The following is a 24,861-nucleotide window of genomic DNA, read 5'->3' as shown; positions in this document are numbered from 1 at the left end:
TACGCTTTTGTCAACTACCTCGAGCCTTGTTCACGCTGTGTCTACTGACGTAGCCTTTAGTAGCTTTTAACGTTCCTTTTGTCAGTCAGCGTAGCCTGCCACTTGTACTTCCTTCTGATCTGATGTTTGTGAATACAACGTTTGAATATCATCAGAGTCAAACAGCTTGGTGCATAGCATCTCTGATCTTCTGACCTTGAAGTGCTTCTGAGCGTGATACCATCAGAACTTCAGTGCTTCTGTTCTCTTGTTCTTCTGATGCTTCCATAGACCCATGTTCTGATTCTGCTTCGACCATCTTCTAATGTCTTGCCAGACCATGTTCTGATGTTGCATGCTGAACCCTTTGAGACAAAGCTTCTGAGCGCTGAATTATGCGTACTCTTTATATATTTCCTGAAAAGGAAATTGCATTGGATTAGAGTACCATATTATCTTAAGCAAAATTCATATTATTGTTATCATCAAAACTAAGATAATTGATCAGAACAAATCTTGTTCTAACAATCTCCCCCTTTTTGATGATGACAAAAACATATATAAATGATATGAATTTGCGATCAGAAAGAACAGACGGCAAAAGACAAATTACACAGCTATAGCATAAGCATATGAATATGTCTCCCCCTGAGATTAACAATCTCCCCCTGAGATAAATAATCTCCCCCTGAAATAAATACTCGAAGAACTTTAATAAAAGACTTCCCTGATTATTTCGGTAGAGACGATCATATAAGCTTCTGTCTTTAGAGAATTCATAGCTTCTGACTTCTGCTTCCATAGGACAGCTTCAGAACTAGAATTTCCTTAGATCCCTAGAACACTCACAGCTTCTGATTCCTGCTTCCATCTAGGACAGCTTCAGAACTTGAATTTCTTTGATCTTCTGAACATTCACAGCTTCTGATTTCTGCTTCCATTCAGGACAGCTTCAGAACTTGAATTTCTTTGATCTTCTGAACATTCACAGCTTCTGATTTCTGCTTCCATTTAGGACAGCTTCAGAACTTGAGTTTTCTGGATCTTTAGAACATTCGCAGCTTCTGATTTCTGCTTCCCTCGGATAGCTTCAGAGCTTTGAATTTCTACCAACATCACTTCATGCTAGATTTGTATCAGAACATTGTTGAATGTACCAGAGCTTCATCTGAGCATCTCTACATCCTGAAATGTTACAGAACAAAAACTAAACGACAAAAGTCAGCATGAACGAGTTAGAACATAAAATATATGTTTGAACACATTATATGTATCAGAGCCATAACATTATATGTATCAGAGCAAACAATATATCAGAGCAAATAGAATTTTGTCAAATCAAATAGACAAATATGGATCAAATTCTATTATCAGTGCTTCTGATTCATTCTTCTTTCTTGCTTCTGATTTCTGAAGCTTGACAGCACTCAGCTTGCTTCAGTTTCCATGGTTTTGCTTCTTGTGTTTGCTTTGAAGATTTTCTTCACTTCTTTATGCCTGCAAAACACTTAAACCATATAGAACTTGCAGTTCTTGTTAGTAAATGTGTGGGAGCTTTACCCAGCAACTGATAGATTAATCAAATCATTTATCATTTATCTTCTCCCCCTTTTTGTCATAACATCAAAAAGAATATTTCAAAAGATTCAGATACTTAAGACGACAAATAAGATCACTGGAATGTAACAGCAAGGAAAGTTTTCATTGATAATCAAAAGATATTACATGAAGATGTTTAACAAGCAGATGCAACAAGGAAAAGAAAACTACAAAGACCAAAGTCTAAGACCCTAGCTAAGACAAAGTCTATGCCAGCATGCCATGAAGGAGTGAAACGCCTCATTGACTGCTTCTTGGGCTTCCAGGCGAGGGATCAGGGAGACTTGGTCCTGATGCAGATCTTCCATCATCTTTACCAGAGACAACATTCTCAGCAGGTGAAGATGAAGAAATTTCTTCGGAATCGATTAAGGGAGAGGAAGGGTTAGATGAAGAGGAAGTTGAGTCTTGAAGGTCGAAAGATGAGGAAGAAGATGGAGATGATGGAGGGCTTTCACCAGGGGGATGAAACACACGTCTAGAATAGTTTCCAGACAACATTGCTTCGAATGGATTCACCTTGAGAGGATCATAGGTGATTTTGATCTTTTTGGGTTTGGAAGATGATGTTTCATCAGCTTTTCTCTTGTTGTTTTGATCATTTTCATTATTTCCTGGGCTTGATGAAGAGTTCATGATGGGTTTGCAGAAAAATGAACAGGTAGGGTTTGATATGGAAGAGAGAGAGAGAGAGAAAAACTTGATGAGGAATGCAAAGAGATAGAGAAGGATGAGAGGGAAAGAGAAGAGATTGAAGAGTATTTAAAAGAAAAATAAGATGAAACGAATGATGAATAGCATTTAATGTTACGTGACGTGAGGAGAGATAATAAAGACAAATGAGGTGACTAGCACAGTTACCTATGGTCGGCGTCCCTTCAACTGCACGCACGTTTATCCATGAATAGTAACGACAGGTTTACCATCCCGAGATAAAAACATAACAGCTGTTTTGCTTTAAAAGAGGTTCTGAATCAACTTAGACAATGAAACGTTATTAATAACCGAATCATAATTTCTAAAAGATTTCAATCAGAACTTCTGATTAAAAAAAAATTAATCCATTTTCATTTCAGAAGATACTCATACATAAGAACTTCTCATCTTCTCATTCTGGGCATAAATCCATACTGATGTTCTTCAGAATGAACTTAAACCTATCTTCAGCCAGGGGTTTTGTAAAGATATCAGCCCATTGATGGTCTGTATCAACAAAGTTTAAAGATATAACACCCTTCTGAACATAGTCCCTTATGAAATGATGTTTAATCTCAATATGTTTAGCTTTTGAATGAAGAATAGGATTCTTAGATAAACATATAGCAGAAGTATTATCACAGAATATAGGAATGTTACTCTCAAATATCTGATAATCTTCTAACTGACTCTTCATCCAGAGCATCTGTGTACTACAACCAGCAGCAGCGACATATTCTGCTTCTGTTGTTGATAGAGCAATAGTTGCTTGCTTCTTGCTATACCAAGAGATCAAATGACTTCCAAGAAATTGGCAACTTCCTGAAGTACTTTTTCTTTCAATTCTGTCTCCAGCATAGTCAGCATCGCAGAATCCTACTAAGTTGTATTCTTTAGATTTTCTGTAAACTAAGCCAACATTAGTAGTACCTTTCAGATACCTTAGAATTCTCTTAACAGCAGTTAAATGAGATTCTCTAGGATCTGATTGGAATCTAGCACACAAACAAACACTGAACAGAATGTCAGGTCTAGAAGCAGTCAAATATAGAAGAGATCCAATCATACCTCTGTATAACTTCTGATCTACCTTCTTACTTACCTCATCCTTACCTAGAATGCATGTTGGATGCATAGGAGTTTTGGCTTCTTTGTAGTCTAGAAGATTAAACTTCTTCAGAAGTTCCTTCACATACTTGGTTTGGTGAACATACGTTCCTTCTGATGTTTGATTTATTTGTATTCCAAGGAAATACTTGAGTTCTCCCATCATGCTCATTTCAAACTCAGCCTGCATAGACTCAGCAAACTCCTTTCCAAGTGTAGCATTAGATGTTCCAAAAATAATATCATCTACATATATTTGACAAATTAAAATATCCCTTTTAAAGGTTTTACAAAAGAGAGTAGTGTCCACTTTTCCTCTAGTGAAACCATTATCCAGAAGGAAAGAACTTAAGCGTTCATACCAAGCTCTGGGAGCTTGTTTCAATCCATATAACGATTTCTTTAATTTAAAAACATGATTAGGAGACATAGCGTCTTCAAAACCAGGAGGTTGATGGACATAAACTTCTTCATCTATATAACCATTTAAGAAGGCACTCTTAACATCCATTTGATAGAGAGTGATGTTATGTTGAGTGGCAAAAGAAATTAATAGACGAATAGATTCTAACCTGGCCACTGGTGCAAAGGTTTCTGTATAATCAATCCCTTCTTGCTGACTATAACCCTGAGCCACCAGTCTGGCTTTGTTCCTTACCACTTCGCCTTTCTCACTGAGCTTGTTTCTGAAGACCCATTTTGTGCCGATTATATTGAATCCATCTGGTCTAGGAACAAGATCCCAAACATCATTCCTTGTAAACTGATTTAATTCTTCTTGCATAGCAATTATCCAGTCTGGATCTTCTAGAGCATGATCAACAGAAGTTGGCTCGATCAAAGATACAAGACCTAATTGACAGTCTGCATTGTTCTTAAGGAATGCTCTTGTTCTGATTGGATCATCCTTCTTTCCAAGAATGACATCTTCTGAATGACCAGAGATGAGTCTGGATGATCTTCTGACAGATGGTTCTTCAGAAATGCTTAGATCCTCCAGAGAAGCTGATACTTGATCTTCAGATTCTTTGCTTCTGAGAAGCTCTGCTTCTGATGCGTTGCTTCTTGGCTCAACAACTTCTGATATATCAATATCACAATCTGCAAAATTATCAAACTGCTTTGGTTTTTCAGAACCAAGCTTATCATCAAACCTGATATTGATTGATTCTTCTACAATCAATGTTTCAGTATTGTATACTCTGTAGCCTTTTGAGCGTTCAGAATATCCAAGAAGGAAACATTTTTGAGCTTTGGAATCAAACTTACCAAGATGATCTTTAGTGTTCAGAATAAAGCATACACATCCAAAAGGATGGAAATATGAAATGTTGGGCTTTCTATTCTTCCACAATTCATAGGGAGTCTTATTTAGAATAGGTCTGATAGAGATTCTATTCTGAATATAGCATGCAGTGTTTATTGCTTCTGCCCAGAAATGCTTAGCCATATTGGTTTCATTGATCATGGTTCTGGCCATTTCTTGCAGAGTCCTATTCTTTCGTTCTACAACCCCATTTTGCTGTGGAGTTCTAGGACAAGAGAAATCATGGGCAATACCATTTTCTTTGAAGAATTCTTCAAAGGATCTGTTCTCAAATTCACCACCATGATCACTTCTGACCTTTATGATTTTACACTCTTTTTCAGATTGAATCTGAATGCAGAAATCAAAGAACACTGAATGAGTCTCATCCTTGTGTTTCAAGAATTTTACCCATGTCCAGCGGCTATAATCATCTACGATGACTAATCCATATTTCTTCCCTCTGACAGATGCTGTTTTGACTGGGCCAAACAGATCAATGTGCAAGAGTTCTAATGGCCTTGAGGTAGAAACAACATTCTTGGACTTGAATGCAGGTTTGGAGAACTTGCCCTTTTGACATGCTTCACAAAGAGCATCTGATTTGAATTTCAGATTAGGGAGTCCTCTGACCAGATCCAGTTTGTTAATCTGAGAAATCTTTCTCAAACTAGCATGACCTAATCTTCTGTGCCAGACCCACTGCTCTTCAGAAACAGACATAAGACAACTCACCTTCTGACTCATAAGATCTTGCAGATCTGTCTTATAAATGTTGTTCTTCCTCTTGCCTGTAAATAGGATTGAGCCATCCTTCTGATTTACAGACTTGCAAGACTCTTGATTAAAGATTATATCATAACCATTGTCACTCAATTGACTGATAGATAAGAGGTTATGTGTTAATCCTTCTACAAGAAGTACATTAGAAATGGAAGGAGAGTTACCAGACTTTATAGTTCCAGAGCCAATTATCTTGCCCTTCTGATCTCCTCCAAACTTGACTTCTCCTCCAGACTTAAGCACCAGGTCTTGGAACATAGACCTTCTTCCTGTCATGTGTCGCGAGCATCCAGAGTCCAGGTACCAGGACATGTTGTGCTTTGTCCTTTTTGCAGTCAAGGATATCTACAATAGGAATAATCTTATCCTTAGGTACCCACATTTTCTTGGGTCCTTTCTTGTTAGTTCTCCTCAAGTTCTGATTGAACTTGGGTTTAACATTGTAAGCAATAGGAGGAACAGCATGATAATTCTTAATGTGAGTTTCATGATATTTCCTAAGTTGTGTCACATGCTTTTTGGGGTGTGTTATGTGAAAACTTTGAGCATGTGAAGTGTGCCTAATATCATGAGAGTGGCCATACTTGAACTGATCATACAATGGCTTGTATGTGAATTTCATTTCATCAACAGGTTCAAGTTTGTATGGGGTTTCACCCTCAAAACCAATGCCGACTCTTTTGTTTCCAGACACAGCATATATCATAGAAGCTAGCTGACTTCTGCCAATACTTCTAGATAAGAACTTCCTGAAACTTAAATCATATTCTTTCAGAATATGGTTTAGACTAGGAGTGGATTTTTCTGAATCAGAAGGAGATCCAACATTATTGGATAATTTTAAAAGTTTTTCTTTTAATTCAGAATTTTCCAACTCAAGCTTCTTTGTTTCAAATTCAAATAGCTTTTTCAGCTTTTTGTATTTGAGACTAATCTGAGACTTGAGTTCCAGAAGTTCAGTTAGACCGGAAACTAACTCATCTCTAGTAAGTTCAGAAAATACCTCTTCAGAATCTGATTCTGATGTAGATTCTGATCCGTCATCTTCTGTCGCCATCAGCGCACAGTTGGCCTGCTCGTCTTCAGAGTCTGAATCATCTTCTGACTCATCCCAGGTTGCCATAAGACCTTTCTTCTTATGAAACTTCTTCTTGGGATTTTCCTTCTGAAGATTTGGACATTCGTTCTTGTAGTGTCCAGGCTCATTGCATTCATAGCACATGACCTTCTTCTTGTCAAATCTTCTGTCATCGGAAGATTCTCCACGTTCAAATTTCTTTGAACTTCTGAAGCCTCTGAACTTCCTTTGCTTGGTCTTCCAGAGTTGATTTAGCCTTCTGGAGATCAGGGACAGTTCATCTTCTTCTTCAGATTCTGATTCTTCAGGATCTTCTTCTCTAGCTTGAAAAGCGTTAGTGCATTTCTTGATATTGGATTTTAATGCAATAGACTTACCTTTCTTTTGAGGCTCATTTGCGTCCAGCTCTATTTCATGACTTCTCAAGGCACTGATAAGCTCTTCCAGAGAAACTTCATTCAGATTCTTTGCAATCTTGAATGCAGTCACCATAGGACCCCATCTTCTGGGTAAGCTTCTGATGATCTTCTTTACGTGATCAGCCTTGGTGTATCCCTTGTCAAGAACTCTCAATCCAGCAGTAAGAGTTTGAAATCTTGAAAACATCTTTTCAATGTCTTCATCATCCTCCATCTTGAAGGCTTCATACTTCTGGATTAAAGCTAGAGCTTTAGTCTCCTTGACTTGAGCATTTCCTTCATGAGTCATTTTCAAGGACTCATATATGTCATAGGCCATTTCCCTGTTAGATATCTTCTCATACTCAGCATGAGAGATAGCATTCAGCAAAACAGTTCTGCATTTATGATGATTTCTGAAAAGCTTCTTCTGATCATCATTCATTTCTTGCCTTGACAGCTTTACGCCACTGGCATTTACTGGATGTTTGTAACCATCCATCAGAAGATCCCATAGATCACCATCTAGACCAAGAAAGTAACTTTCCAGTTTATCTTTCCAGTATTCAAAGTTTTCACCATCAAATACCGGCGGTCTAGTATAACCATTGTTACCGTTGTATTGCTCAGCAGAGCCAGATGTAGATGCAGGTGTAGGTGTAGACTTCTCACTTTCATCAACCATCTTTTACTGAAGCGTTTTTCTCTTCCTGAATCTTTTCTAAACACGGTTAAGTGCTTGCACCTTAGAACCGGCGCTCTGATGCCAATTGAAGGATAGAAAAACACTTAGAAAGGGGGGGTTTGAATAAGTGTAGCTTTAAAAACTTGACAGATAAAAATAAATTGCACAGTTATTTTTATCCTGGTTCGTTGTTAACTAAACTACTCCAGTCCACCCCCGCAGAGATGATTTACCTCAACTGAGGATTTAATCCACTAATCGCACGGATTACAATGGTTTTCCACTTAGTCAGCAACTAAGTCTTCCAGAGTCTTCTGATCACACACTGATCACTCCAGGAACACTGCTTAGATACCCTCTAAGACTTTTCTAGAGTCTACTGATCCACACGATCACTCTAGTTACAATCTGCTTAGTTCACTCCTAAGACTTCCTAGAGTATTCTGATCCACACGATCACTCTAGTTCCTTACAACTTAATGTAATCAATTCTAAGAGTTTACAAATGCTTCTTACAAGCGATAATCACAACTGTGATATTTCTCTTAATCGTTTAAGCTTAATCTCACTAAAATATTACAACAGCAATGTAGTGAGCTTTGATGAAGATGAAGATTCTGAGTTTAGATTTGAACAGAGTTTTCAGCAAGTTGAATAAGCGTTGTTTTGTTCAGGATCGTTAAAATCGTCGCCCTTGCTTCTCATCAGAATTTCATATTTATAGGCGTTGGAGAAGATGACCGTTGAGTGCATTTAATGCTTTGCGTGTTCCGTACAGCATCGCATTTAATGTTATACGCTTTTGTCAACTACCTCGAGCCTTGTTCACGCTGTGTCTACTGACGTAGCCTTTAGTAGCTTTTAACGTTCCTTTTGTCAGTCAGCGTAGCCTGCCACTTGTACTTCCTTCTGATCTGATGTTTGTGAATACAACGTTTGAATATCATCAGAGTCAAACAGCTTGGTGCATAGCATCTTCTGATCTTCTGACCTTGAAGTGCTTCTGAGCGTGATACCATCAGAACTTCAGTGCTTCTGTTCTCTTGTTCTTCTGATGCTTCCATAGACCCATGTTCTGATTCTGCTTCGACCATCTTCTGATGTCTTGCCAGACCATGTTCTGATGTTGCATGCTGAACCCTTTGAGACAAAGCTTCTGAGCGCTGAATTATGCGTACTCTTTATATATTTCCTGAAAAGGAAATTGCATTGGATTAGAGTACCATATTATCTTAAGCAAAATTCATATTATTGTTATCATCAAAACTAAGATAATTGATCAGAACAAATCTTGTTCTAACAACATACTTCTCACTAAAGAAACCGGAATATTTTTCAATTTCGTTTCTTGAATAAGAAAAAAATCAGCCCTTCCTTTTGAAATCAAGCTTCTAATTTTTTTCCTCTTAATTATACTACCTCCCCCCCCTTATGTTAAAGCTTCCAATAATCATTTAAAACAGTTCAAAGTCGCCTTCCTTCCCTCAATTCTTTTACCTCCCCTAACCAAATCTTCCTCTTCCAGCAAATTATTTCGAACAGTGACCCCTTCTTGAACATAGCAGACCCCTAATTTTGCCATCTCCTTACTCAATCTACCACCCCCACTTCTATCTAAATTCAGAAGGGTCCTATAGTTGCACCTAATGATATCTGAGTCGACAGGCCGGGAAGCAGAAGAAACAGATTCAATTATATCATTGGAACTACTAGCTGTAGAATAAGTATTAAAAGGAGGCACCTGGAAAGATCCTTTTAAAACACCTGAGTCCATGTGCTGCTTAATGGGCTTTGGAATAAAAACTTTCTTGTTGGGCCGCCTACCCGCTGTTCCTTCTTTGCCCCTTCCAATATCATTTAAATTTAAATATTTAATATTAGACATACTCCTAGTCACCGCTAATTGATTGGTGGCCCCCACCTCTTCACCCACTCTCACCGACTTGTCCTTTTCTTTTTCCTCAAATCCAGCTTCTGAAACGTCACCCAAACAATTGCTCCCCTCCGCCTTTTTAGAAACACCATAAAGTGATTTTGGTATTTGATGGACCGAGATAGTGTGTTCTGATGAATAATCAGAAACGTTTTTCAATTTGTCCAACTCCTTCCTTTTGAGTTCCAAAATAGCCTGAATAGCCTTATCAAAAGATGTGCCGTAATCTGATGTAGCTGACTCTACCAGCAGATTATCATTAACCCTAGGGCGTCCTAGCGTTTCGCAATTTCCACCGTGTAAAGAAGCGCTACCTCCTTTCCCATGAACGCCACCGCCAGTTCCTTCACCGGTGCCGGTCCACCCCTTCTCTTTCGTTTCCTCCCCATCGACAGTAACTTGCCTCTCGTAATCCTCTGATTCAGCGATTTCCTCCAAAATCTCATCATCTTCAAACCCTCCAGCTTCACTGTCTACTCCGAAGGAAGATGAGAGATTAGAGTTGACCGTTGAAGTTCTGATCTTCTTTTCCAAGATTCTGACCGGCCCATACGTATCTTCTCGAAGAATCAGATTGAAGATTTCATCATCAATAGATACACTCAGCTGCTCTTTCAGAATGAAACTAAAAGGTACCCTTAACATGATTCTTGCTATATCCATATTAATAGCAGAACTGGTACTCTCATCCACACATATGAATGAACCCAGGTGATTAGCAATTCTTTCAAAGAAGTCACTGTTCCAAGCTTGACTAGGGACTCCATACAATCTCACCCACATCACCCTCTCATTATCGACCATTTTCGGATGCCAAGGACTGATAGATTTGAACCACTGCTTCCACCACCATTCTCCATCCTTTATCAATTCTTGTAAAATTCCATCCTCCAGTTCCTCTAACAAACATAAATTTGCCCCTAAAGGATGCACCTTTATGGAGAAAAAGCCCTATATCTCCATGTGAGTTTGAATATTGTACGATTCTCCCGGGAAAATAACCTCACCCACGAATGCTTTCTTACACCTTTCCTTGCTTTCTGATGTTGAACTGAAACTGATCAAAGGTCTAACAGCTCCATCTCCTTTACCCGATTCTCTTCCCTGAACAATATCTGCGAATGACAAGTTGTTCTCTACCCTTCTGTTAACCCTACTCTGATTATCCTTCATGCGGCCTTCACCTCCGTTATAATACTTATAGACTTGACCTCTGTTTCTTCCATCCCTTGTTTCCCTCGCGAATCTTGGTTGGTTAACATGAATTTTCTTACCATCTATTAAAATGTTGTCAAGTTTTACCGCTAACATCCTCTCTTCCGTTACTTCTTTAAATCTCGCAAACCCGAACCGTTTTCCAAATTTATTGCGTTTGGGAGGAATCACCACCTCCACCGCCTCTCCTACACAACTAAAAAGCTTGAATATGTCCACCGCTCTGCTCCTCTCCGGAAACTCAGAGAAATAAAAGGTAGAAATTGACTCCCCTACTCCCACCTGCTTGCCGCCATATGGGAATGTATCCCATCTAGAGGTAACATGCCTGAAAATTTTCTTATGAGATTTCTGCCAAGCCATTGCTACTAAGAAGACGAAAGAGAAAAAATCCTAGAGAGAAGGAAGAGAATCACGTTGTTTCTCTCTCATCGTTTAACTAACGTTCTTTCTTTTTAAGGGTATGTTGGTTAAGGAAGAGAATCTTGGTTGGTTAACGTGATTTTCTTTTTAGGGTATGTTCATTATATGAAACAATAATAATATTTATCTTATTATTTTTTTACATGAAAGTGTGATTGCTCAATCACTTAGATATATACATTCCTCATATTTACTATTTGAAAGATTGTTCAGTTATGCAATTTATTTACATAGAAACTCCAACAAGCGAAACAATCCATCAAGTCTATAATAATATATCTATGAAGGTTTGTTAGAATTACAGAATGATCAATTCGTATTACCTGCGGAATTTCCTGCGGAAAATGTTCCGCAGGTTTACCTGCGGAATTTCCTGGGACTTTCTTAAATAAAATAAATTTTACTACGGATCTAGAACTAGCAGAAAATTCCGCAGCAATACCTGCGGATTTTGCTGCGCTTTATATATTTCAAACATGAAACGAAACTATAATACAAAATCCGCAGGTAAATCCGCAGTAATGTTTCCTGCGAATTTTGCTGCGAATATCTACTTTATTAGAACCCAACTGTTATACAAAATCCGCAGGTAATTCCGCAGGAAAGTTTCCTGCGGATTTTGCTGCAAATTTAACTATTTTCTTAAAATAAGTCATTTTTGTCTAAATTTTTTTAAAAATTAATCATTATTATATTTAATGGTTAATTATTTAATATTATAATATTAATTAATGTTTTAAAGTGAAATTGTTATATTTTTAAATTTTCATTTTAATTTTTTAATGAAATAAAGGGTATAAAATATTTGAAAAATAAAATTAATAAAAGGTATTAAAAATTTTGAAAATTGGTATCGAAGATTTTTTTATAATAATCAATTTTTTAAGAAAATACATAAGTAACTTATATTTCAAAAATATTATCTCAATAACCATGTTTGGCCATTTTATATTGCGCCTCCTTTTTTTTAAAAAAAATTTTATAATCCGTGGATTTACTGTTACTTACGGATTTACCTGCAAATCGGACATTAAAATATTTTACCGCAGATTTTTTTTGAAAAGTACGTGGCGCCATATGGAATGGCGATTACGTGAAAAATACCCGCAAACATGGTGGACGATTTTTCAATGCATCCCATAGATCTTTTAGACACCACGCAAAATTTCATTTATACCCCCACTTCCATAAATGCATCTACGGAAACATGAGTTATCCAAGCTAAACCATACTGTTAATGCTTCAAGTTTAAATGAATAAACAAAGGCCTAAGTACTTCAACTCAACCATAACAAAACCAAACAAACTTTTGGAGTTCGCTCAAAACAAAAACCTTCATAACAGAGAAATTGCAGAATCGCTCTATCATCGGCCACGTTTGGAGTTGACCAAGCCATCACCCGTTACAGTTTACACCATGATTAATCTTCTTCGCAACGATCTACTCTCACAATCGCAACCACCGATCGAATCTCTGAACCCTAGCTTGTACTTTTCCCCTTTCAACTCAGGTAAATTCATCTGATCTTCTTAATTTCTGTTTAACGATTTTGATTTCTACTGAATCAAGGTGTTTGTTTTGAGCCACAATGAGTTAGATTGATTATAAACTTAGCTGATTTTTGTAATCAAGGTGTTTGTTGAAATGCCATAATGAGTTTACTTATGTTATATTGATTATAAACTTAGGTGATTTTTGTAATCAAAGTGTTTGTTCAAATGCCACAATGAGTTTACTTATAGCAACCTTTGATTATAGTATTCAACTTTCTCAATTCTTGTTTTTTTATCTGTTTCCCTCTTTGCAAGGAAAGATAGGCCACCAATAAACAGTTCTTGTTTGTTACAGTTTTTCTTACTTGGACTTGTTGGGTACAGTCTCTTTCCATGAAGCCATTTCTTTCATTTTTTTATTGAATAAAACATGTTTATATAACTTAAAATGTTACCTGCCTATAACAGAATAACTATGAAAGATTACCTTGTGGGTTTGGACAATACATCGCCAACATTTGCTTCTGCTATGCAAAATTCTGTTCCTGCCCTAACATTTCTGATGGCTGTGATACTAAGGCAAGTTATAAGTTATAGACCTTGTGCTCTAAGGCTTAAAGTTCAGAACTTTTTGATTATGTATTCATAAACTTGTTCAATTATGTATGTCAAAGTGCAGATATGAGAGCTTGCGCTTAAATAGGCTTAATGGTATAGCTAAGGTTCTTGGAGTACTTGCTTCTGTTGGAGGAGCTTCAATCATTACCCTATACAAAGGACCAACAATTTATGCTCCAGAATCACCTTTAGCAGTATATCAGGGACAATTCTTGTCTCTATTTGAGGACTTCAATGGGAAAAACATGAACTCGGGTGGAATTTTTCTCTTTGGTCACTGTTTGAGTTGGTCTGGTTGGATTTTGATGCAAGCATTTGTTCTGAATAAAAATTCAACACAACTCACTGTTTCTGCTTTTACTAGCTTATTTGGTATTGTGCAGTTTGGGACGATTGCAGCATTTCTTGAGAAGGATCCCAAAGCTTGGCAGCTCAATTCCTTTGACGAGGTCTATAGTATTTTGTACTCGGTTCGTAAATCAAACTTGATTGTTCAATCTGATATTTCACTACAGTATATGAATTCGGCTCGTCGTTTTTTCTGTATCAGGGAGTGGTGATTTCAGGAGTGGCAGCAGCAATACAAATATGGACTATTAGCAAAGGAGGGCCAGTGCTTGCTTCAATTTATCTTCCCTTACAGACATTGCTGGTAGCTTTTTCTAATATTTTCAAGTAAGTCAATTACTCTATTTAATGGAAAGCAAACAATTTTAGTCTCGGCATTTGAGATTGATTAATGTGTCACATAGTTACTGCAGGGACATGTTAACCATTTGCTTAAACTTGATTGTGCAAAGGATAGGTTGCAACTCTTCAAGGTTGATTTAGTAGAAGAATATTCTTTTGACTCTATTATTCACGACTGCCACGGGTCTTTCATACTGTTTCACTGGCTCGTTAGTTTCTGAAATCAGTAATGTTAGTATTAATCAGTAGTAATGTCACCGATTCGAACACGACCCTGCAGTTGGATTCTATCAAACTTAATGTAATTTAAAATATGAACTCAAACTGTTCAATTGGAATTGGAAACTGTTTCTTAAAGTTCTTATTCGGTTTTTTTTCTCAGATTTGGTGAATAACTTGGGTACTATTGCGAGGTCTGGAACTAAGGAGTTTATGGAGGCCTTGCAGGCTGGTGCTGATGTCAGCATGATTGGCCAATTTGGTGTTTGGCTCTAATCTGCTTATCTGGTTGCAGAGAAAGTCATCGTCACCACCAAACATAATGATGATGAGCAATACATTTGGGAATCACAAGCGGGTGGCTCCTACACTGTTAATCATAAAACCTCTTCTCTCCTTTCACCAACATGTGCCCAAATCTTCTATCTTTTCCTTTTCTCTCTATTGTCGACGACATTCGCTGAAGGCAGGGTAACTATAGTATGGTGTGAATGTTTGTTTCAATTTAAAGCAACATAGCTCATGTTTTCTACTTTTTTACTATATTGTTTTGGTAGTTTTTCTAGTGGACATTATTTTGGACATGTCAACTTCGAAAGTCTAGTGTTGGTGATGCAGCTTGTCAAGGTGGTCTTGGTGCTATTGATTGGTAGAAAGGATTGCAACCCCTTCTGAATCAAGTGAAAACAAGTATATGGAAAATAGTCCTACCGTTTAAACATATAGTCATACATAAGTTCCATTGAGACAAAATTTGAACACAAGTATATGGTTAATCATTCTCGAGTTGCTTGGTAGTTTTTTTGCTTACTTTTGATTATGTTGGTTCATATATATTCATGCATCTTAAATCATCCCTGCAGATACAGAATATGCAGAAATCCCACTTGCAGCTGTCAATTCAATCCATCAAGAGCAGGTCTGCATATATTTTCATTGGCAACACATTCCTGTTCTGGAATTGTTTCTATTCAAGACATAGTTGTCTAGAACTTTTTTAATTAGTTATAAAAGCTGTGTATATTTTTTTAATTAGTTAAGACATAATATGAATCTTACTTTTATGTTAGTTGTTATACTTGAAAATTGGTCTTTCATGGGAATTTATTTGAAGTTTGGCATGTACTAAATTCAATAAGCTTATTAGGTTTTTTTGATAGATGGGGCATTCTGCTGCTGTATGGGAATTTAGAGCAGGAACTAAACTTACAAAGGACTGGAATGGAATTGATCAAGTTGTACTTCGGACGCCACACAAGGTGCTTCGGCACGGGTGTGAACTTGTTGATTGAGATTCAGATACCGGCTGAGTATGTTACTGCCTACAAACCGTCTAGTAAGCCTTTTTTTGTCATTTTAATAACTTTAGAATTAAATATATTATTTACTATCTTACAACGCATAAGAGGTTTTTCCCAAAAGCTCCAACGGAGCGCTTATTTCCCAAAGTGGTTTTTTCTGTTCAGAATGGAGTTGCTACTCAGTTCCGTTGTGGAAGGTAATGGAAAAATGGCTTTGAATTTGAAATGCTCAGACTTGAACTGGTTAAAGATGAAGCATCAAGTGGAAATCCTGGAAAGTTTGGTGCAGAGCTGTACTGCATTCTGGGAATGAGGTGTATACTCTATGTATCAATTCATTTTTGTCATGCAAAAGATTGATTTTTTTATTAATATTTTCTTCATCATGTATTTTATAAGCAAAGTATTAATGAGAGTATAAGAATTCAGCAAACCAATTTTCTTCATCACGTGGCTATAATAATAATTAGTAGCAATTATTTAAATTTATTTGACTAAAAATACTATATGTTAGTACTAAATTAATGCTAACACTGTTTTGTGATTAAATTAAAGTAAGTTATTGTTCTATGAATTTGTCTTATTTAAATTTAAAACATTTTAAATTCTAATTTTATTTTTATATTATGGTTATTTTAAATTATAATTTATAATGTATCCAAAATTATAAAATTATTTTTTTTAATGAGAAAGAAAGTACCTGCGGATTTACCTGCGGATCATTTCCTGCGGAATTACCTGCGGAATTACCTGCGGAACTTCCTGCCGAAAATATTACCCACGAAGGTTTTAGCTGGGGACCAGAAACCGCAGGAAAAACCGCAGGAAAAGTGTTTCCTGCGGAAATTTAGCTCAAATTCGCAGGTAAATCCGCAGGAAAACAGAGTATTTCTAATAGTGAATGCTAACTTGTGAGACACCAAGGATATATTGCATAAAAAAATCTGCGTGATTTCTGCACACAATAAAAACTGCTTTAATTTTGTAATTGATGTATTTCTAGCAGCAACATTTCAACATTAAGACCAGTGATTGAAAATTGTATTATCTCTATACCAGACAATCCTTCACTTGATACTGAAGCCTACAATTTTTTTACTATGAAACATTCAACTTTGACTGTCTTCCTAGAGTGAATGTATCTAATAAAAATATAAAATATGCAATAAATTGTATTTAAGAAAATGCCATCATTTTAAAAGACAATTATGTTATATTTTTCATTAAAATAAAGAATTTAAATGCATATTGATTAAATTATAAATAAATATGATACTAATTAATGTATAATTATAAAAAGAGAGAAATTAAAAAATTATTTTTAAATTTATTTGCAGTAATATTAAAATTTAATTTCCCAACCATAAAATTTTAAGAGTCATTTTATGAGAGTATATAGAATTTTAAAAAAAAATTATTTGATTTGTCTAAAATCAGATAAAGTTGTCAACAATATATTGTAAAATTTAATACATATAATAGATAGATGATCATATTTTAAATAATAATTAAGCTATATTTGCAAAGACAATAAAGAAAATAGATCATTTTAAATGCATATTAACGAAAATAATAAATAATTATAATTATAAAATAGAAAATTGCAAAATAAATATAAAAAGTAGATTTTAAATTTATTCGAGATAATAGTGTTAATAAATTGTTGGCAAAAAATAATGTTTAGTATAAAAGAAAGGATTTAATGGAAATACACCGACGACGGTGTAAAGCAGTTTTACACTGTCAGTAAAATCATAACTGTTAGTTTTATTAGAAGTTTGACTTTTTCTTAGTTTTATTAGAAGTTTGACTTTTTCTTTAAATCACATACAAAATATTTGTTTTTAAGAATTGTGATGTACTGACTGTGTAAAATATTTTACACTGACAGTGCATTACCTTTAGGCTTTGTTTGGATTGATGGAATCGGATGGAGCGGAGCGGAATGGAATGGAATGGAATAAAATGATATTCGTTGTTTGGATAATTTAAAAACGGATGGAGCGGAGCGAAAAGGAGTGGTATGGATTCCATTCCATTCCATCACTTACCACCATATTCCTTCCCCTCCGATTTGGGCGGGATGAATAATTTGTCTTATTCCGTTCTTAAATTTCCAAACAATGGAATGGTACATTCGTTCCGCTCCGTTCCACTCCGCTCCATCCCACTCCGCTCCATTTCATTCCACTCCGTTCATTTCTTGATATCCAAACATACCCTTAAGCTCTAAAAGAAATATTTTATAGTAATATAAGAGAGAAGTTATTGTATAATTGTTTATTGCACGTTAATTTTATCATGTAGGAATTATAAAAATGATTTTTTATTACATATTATTTCTATTATATTACTAGTGTTTGTACCCGTGCGAGGCACGGGTAAAATTTTTTATACTAAAAAAAATTATTTTATAATTAATTATAATTTTCAAATAAAGTTATATTAACATTAAAATCTATCAATGTTATTAGTTGCACACAATTTTTTTATCAATAATAAACTATAATTTATTTATAAAAATATCTTTATTACTTAAAAATTTAATTTATTTAACTTAAAACAATATTTTAATTTTTAAATTATGATGCTAATTTAAAAAGCATAGAATTTGTTAAATTTTTTTGTAAGTTAACAAAAAAATAATTTTGTCTTTAAATATATAATATCAATTAAAAAATTAAAACGAAAATTCTATTTAAAGGTGCTTGTCATGAAATAAACAAATAAGATCTCATTTTAAAAATGACCTTTATTTCTAATAAACAATCTATATGAAATTTTAATTTAGAAAACTTATATATTTATAGATTTTTGTGAATAAAATGATAAAGATTAAAATCTTATCAAAGAAATTATAAAAATTAAAAAGTTTAAATATTTATAGTATGTTATGATTTGAAGAGATTTTATTTTTAGAAAACAACTTAGTTTTTTTATTCCATGTTTAAAATAATGTATAAGATTTAAAATGTCAAATAAAAATGTTTTAAGTCATTTAAAATTAGTTTGCCAAAATAATAATTTTTAAAAAAAGTTTTTTTTTATATCCTTAGATTAGTTGAGGTGTTAGAATTTAATAAAACAATTATGATTTTTTGTGGTATTAATAAAAACATTCATTTTTTTGTGGGATACTCGTGCGTTCACACGATTACTGGTATGGTACGCGATATTGTTTTCAAAATATAATAAAAATGAAATAAAAGAAATTACTTTACCAAAAAAGTTTTTTATTTCTAAAAGTTATAATAAATTAGTGCCTATAGTTTTTTGGATATATAAAAAAATTGAATTAACATTATATATATATATATATATATATATATATATATATATATATATATATATATATATATATATATATATATATATATATATATATATATATATATATATATATATATATATATATATATATATATATATATATGTATGTATGTATATTATTTTTGTTTTGAATTATTTTAAAAGTATTTGAACCAATAGTAAATTTGTTCCTATTATTGTTCAATATTTTGATCAATAACTTTATGTTTCCGTTTTAATTGTTTTAATTTCATGTTTTAAAAAAATGATATTTTATAATTTGATCAAAATTTATTTTCTATAGTCGGTATACTATGCGCATTTGTTTCTAAAATGTAATAAAAATGAAATGAAAGAAAGACAAAATTATTTAACAAAAACAATTTATTATTTTTTAAATGAGAAAATAAAAACATACCTATAATTTTATCTGTATATAAAAATATTTGAATCAATAATATATATTTTTTTCGTATCTAAATATTATTTTTGTTTTTCCATTATTTATAAAAATATTTGAATCAATAGTAAATTTGTTTCCGTTTATAAAAATTAAATAACACCGTTTCAAAACATTTGATTGATTTGATTTTATCCTTTTTTAATGTTTATTATAATAGTCCATAATATTTCAAAAAATAGATATTTATTATTGATTGATTTGATTTTATCCTTTTTAATGAATTTTAATAGGAATTATTATATCAAACAATAATAAATGATAAGATCAAACATGAGAAAAAGGGATATGCACTGACAGTGTAAAATATTTTTACACTGTCAACCAATCACAACCATGCATCCAATTAAAACACAATTTTAATTTAAAAAAATGAATATGACATGGCAAGTGTAAGGATTTTGATTGGATGTATGTGTAAAATTTGTTTACACTGTCAGTGCACTACCTTTAAACTCTAATTATATATACTTTTTAAAATATTTTTTAAGATCTTAATATGTTTATTAAAATATTAAAGTAATGTTTAAGATATATGGACTATCTTCAAATAATAATTATATATCCTTTTTAAAATATAAAATGAGAATTATAAACGGAAACAATAATAAATGATAAGATCAATTTTATCCTTTTTCCGTTTATAAATATTTTGTTATAAGATCAAATTACAAAACATACTTGCCTTAGTATAATGATAAGATCAAATTAAACAAATTATTAAAAGATTCATAACAACACAAAATTATAAATAAAATTAAAAAAGTAATTTAAATTAGAACTAAATAAAAATAGATTAAACAAATAAAATAAAATTATATATTATCCAAAGGCAGGTATGTTTCATTTATGTTAAAATTATTTTTTATTTCACCAAAAAAAATTATTTTTGAACTTTCAAATTCTTAAAACATATATAACACCAAGCCACAATTCCATATCTGAAAAACGCTATATGTTTTGAATACATTTCAAGAGAATTACCTCCACCCTATAAACACCTAGATAGTATTGTAACTATCCAAACCCAGACAATGAATGTGAACCAAACAATTCCTTCCTTTAATTCTTCATCGTACAAAAAAATGAGAGCTATCATGCATAGCAATTTCTAAAAATGTTGTTTCTATGTGTAGCATGCCTAGCAATTTAGGAAAATGATCAGCATCCAAGAAAAACATGTTTTGCTGTGAATCTGAGTTCCCATTATCTGCATGCTCATCGACTTGCTCTTCACCGGCTTTACTTTCAGCTTCTAAAAAATTCTTGATTTTTGGCCTTATTTCAGCATGGGCATGTTATTTTTAGTATGAGCATGTTGTGATTTCTGGCCTTATTTCACTATGACTTGACAATATAGGCTCATTTGCATCAGAAGGCGTAGGATGCGGTGAAATCTAAAGAGAATATACATCAAATAAGTGCATCAGTCAAAGAAGGACTTCTCCGTTACCAAGAGCTTACAAATTACAATAAGATAGCTTAACATAAAATCATATAAACCATCAAAAGTTTATGTTAAAAAAATCAACATATTTTGGATTTCATGCTTCATGTTCTTTTAGGTGATTCTTTGATGAGATGATACTGTATATCTTTATTCCCTACAGAATGAGGAATTTATAAATGAGTTCTAAGTTACACCAGCCCTACCTCGAGAGTTACTATTGCAACATTTTCTGGTAAGCGGTATGACAAATCTATCTCTCGTCACATGAAAATCTCACCAATTACTTTCATTCTATAAGACAGAAATAAAATACTGTTAATTTAACTATAAAGAGAAATTCAGTTACTTTTAACAACCATTCTTTAACCAACCTTAATGAGCACTTGACAAATAATGAAAAAAAGTCTGATAAACACTGATATATATACAAAGTCATAGGAAATGCAAAGTAATAAATAACATAACAAAAAATGATGAAAAAAAGTCTGATAAACACTGATATTATAGAAAACAAAATGAAAACAAATGTGTTAACATGAAGAATTGACCTAACTCTACTGTTAAGACAAAAACAGTGAGAAATAAGTGTTTTCTTTTCTATAATCTAAAATGGATGCAAGCAAATTCATAAAACTGCAAGTAACAATTTAATCCAAAGCTCATCCAAAGCTTCTATAAGAGCATTTTCAGCCTTTCTAAGGTGGTTCTAAGTTAAAAACAAACAGAAAAGCCATACAGCCCATACTCACCGCCATCGACGACACAACTCAGAACCACCGTAGAATCCAAATCATACAGTGTAAATGCAGATTAACCACCGCGACGTGCAAATCAATGGCACCAAATCTACACGTACAATCTGCGAAACCAGAAGAAACTTTTAAAATCCATTGCAATTTGTTAAAACCAGAAAATAAAAACCAGAAAAATTATACTTCCAAGTAAATTTTATAAACCCCAATTGTGAAAAATGATAAATTTTTATAAACCCTAATTTTCAAACAACCTTTCCTCGGTAATTGATAGCATAACCTACCGACAAATTTGCCGTCGGACTTGTCACCAACTCAATAAGTTTTCAGACCACCTTTACTTGAAGAAGAAAAAGAAGGAATCGTTCTCCCCTTTCCTTAAATTGCGCTACATAAACCAAATCTTCAACGTTAACGGGAAATTTAAAAGGGGAGAGAGAGGAAGGGTTAAGATGGAGGAAATGAGAAAATAATGGTTGATGATTAGGAATTGGAAGAAGATAAAATAGAATTGAAGGATTTGCATTGATAATAAGAAAGGAGCATTGGGAAGAGAAAGTGAAACTGCTGCAGATAGTGAAAAGTCGCAAGCCTGAAAGAAAACAATTATAAGGTGAATTTGGTTATTTGTATTTAGTCATGCTATTAAGTAATGAGAGAAAAGAAAATAATAAAAAAATTATAATAAAATACAATTAAGGGAAGTTTCCAGAATTTTTTTTTGAATAACCATTTTTTTTAAAAAAATTCCAAAAATAACAAGGTTTTCAAAAAAATTCCCAAAATGTCACTTTTTTGCTAAAAATAACACGTTGTCGCCAGGGGGGGGTGGCGACAACAATGGGCCCAAAACGTGGTCGCCAGTGGGCCTGGCGCCTACATGTAAATTTTAGGTGTTGTCGCCACCCCCCCTGGCGACAACACCCCCCCCATATTTTTTTTTTTCTTTTTTTTTGTTATTTTTTTTTCTTTAACATATTTCCTTCTAAATTTTTTTATATTATATTTTTCAAATATTCTTTCAACATGATTTTTTTATATAAATTTTTTTTCCATGGTATTATATTTTCGGTAATTTTTTACTTTCAACATTAATGTTTTCGGTAATATTTTCTCTTAAATGTTTGAAAATATTATTGGTTCCAAATATTTTTTCCATGGTAATATTTGGTAATTTCTTTCAATATGATTCATGAATCCATTATTTTTTTGGTAATCCTTTTTGTGTTGTAACCCATAAAATTTATAAAAAAAAGTTCATTTCATTGAAAAAGTAAATTACAAATATCATCGAAACTAAAAACTATGTTGTGGAGCTAGATCCACGATTGGGACATTTGGTCCTATTATGTCCTACCTCACGACATATACTACACTTCCTCTGCATTTTTTCAGTTACGTCCATCTCGGTTTTAATACGCCTGCTGTTTGGTCGACCGCTTTTATTCCGACGCATTAAATCGTTATGCCAAACTGTTTCCCCCTCGTACACTGGCCAATATGCCTCCATTGCTACCACCGGAAAGTAATTGTCGTATACGTTGAGCAACGTTGATACTTTATAAATTTCTAATACCAAAGATAATGCATCAAAGTGAGTATGTGAACATGCTGCAAGGACATGGGAGCAAGGCATGCGATATGCTTGAAATTGGCCACAGTCGCACCAACGACCTGGGATATTGACGCGATACTCTTGTCGTGGAAGCCCCTGGTTATGGTCAATTGTTTCTTTGACACTGAAGGTGTGGCCATGACGGTCGAACTCGGTCACTCGATGAGTGTTACCCTTGGCAGATTCCTGTTGTATATATTTCATGCAGACATCGCTATATACCTGTTGTGTTTGTAACACTGAATTCCACCTCTTACCTCGTGTGGCGAACAAAGTTGCCATCCGAAAATACGTAGCACTAACAATGGCAGTTACAGGTAGGTTTCGTATGCCTTTGAAAACCCCGTTCATTGATTCCACAAGATTTGTAGTCATGTGGCCCCACCTAGCCCCATCGTCGTATGACCTAGTCCATCTTGCTCTATCAATGCTGTCAATCCACCTCCCTGCATCTGGATTTGTCAACGCTATTTCTCGGCGGTAGTATTGAAATCCAGGTTGGTTTAAGGCATACCCCGCGTTCACCAAGTGGTTCTTCAAAAATTTATCCTTGATCTCTCTCATAAAATTCTGTGCTATATGCCTAATACAGTAGACATGCTTAGAGGGAGGGTTGTGCCAACCATTTGCCGGATTGTTGTATGCGCTGTCAATAGAAGCGTGCCTGTCAGAAATCAAACAAAGATTAGGTTGTGGAGCGACTCTAGCTCGGAGATTCTTCAGAAAGAAACCCCAAGCAGCAGCTGTTTCTCCTTCTACCAAAGCAAAGGCTATTGGAAAAATGTTGCTATTTCCATCCTGCGCGACCGCCATCAACAAAGTTCCCTTGTATTTCCCATACAGCCACGTTCCATCAATTTGAATAATCGGCTTGCAAAAACCAAAACCGACGATGCATGGTCGAAACGCCCAGAATAGTCTATGGAAGATTCCATTACCTTCGAGAGGGGTTCCGTCCTGGGACTGTGCCGGCAGTGTCTCCAATATACTAACAGTCCCAGGTGAATACAATTGCAGTGCAGCCAGGAAGCGAGGAAGTTGTTGGTACGATTCCTCCCAGTTGCCGTAGACTTTTTCAATTGCTTTCTGTTTCGCCAACCAAGCCTTTCTGTACGAAGGTCTGTATTTGAACACAGAAACGCAATGAGAAATAATTGTCTTCACCTTCAGGGATGGGTCAGTTTCGACCAGAGGAATGATGGTATGACATATCATGTCATGACTGAGTTTTCGATGATCTTGCGCCATGTTAGTGGTGACGCAGGTGTGGGCTTGAGATATCGAACGTATCACCCACGCGTTAAACTTCTTTCTGAATGATGCCTTCAACATGTATCCACACTCCGGGTTTTTGCATGCAATACTGACTCTCTCTGGATTTGATCGATCGGCTTTAAAATCAACACAATTTGCTAAGTGCCAATTTTTTATAGCCAACAGACAATCATCCTTCGAACGAAACGTGTCACCCTCTTTTAACTCCTCGCTTGACCTCATATATGGATTGTAGAACATATCGGACGATGGCTCGTCCTCTCCTAAATTAAGCGTTGTGAAATGTGCCGGAGGTGAATATGCATGTGTATCCGGTACTGGATCCGGTACTGGAACTTCTTCGTCACCTTCATCTTCGGATTCACGATTCACCAACTCATCAACAACATCTTCTATATCAGTTTCTTCGTCAATGACATGTTCGGGTTGTTGTTCGTCATCAACAACAGGATCAATAACTTGTGACTGAATATTTT

At 34.5% G+C, this 24,861-nt stretch overlaps 1 long non-coding RNA gene across 1 annotated transcript; it reads right to left on the bottom strand.

Annotated features, from left to right (window-relative positions):
* Nucleotides 1-20,289: 20,289 nt before the first annotated feature.
* On the bottom strand, nucleotides 20,290-22,012 carry LOC131622236 (uncharacterized). Its single transcript, XR_009289810.1, has 3 exons — nucleotides 21,780-22,012; nucleotides 21,493-21,602; nucleotides 20,290-20,690 (listed from the first exon to the last, which is right to left on the bottom strand). It is a non-coding gene; the product is annotated as an uncharacterized LOC131622236 (long non-coding RNA).
* Nucleotides 22,013-24,861: the final 2,849 nt, after the last annotated feature.

This window comes from Vicia villosa, linkage group LG1 (assembly GCF_029867415.1).
Source record: "Vicia villosa cultivar HV-30 ecotype Madison, WI linkage group LG1, Vvil1.0, whole genome shotgun sequence".
Classification (NCBI taxonomy): Eukaryota; Viridiplantae; Streptophyta; class Magnoliopsida; order Fabales; family Fabaceae; genus Vicia; species Vicia villosa.
This window is presented reverse-complemented; position numbering and strand designations above follow the sequence as displayed.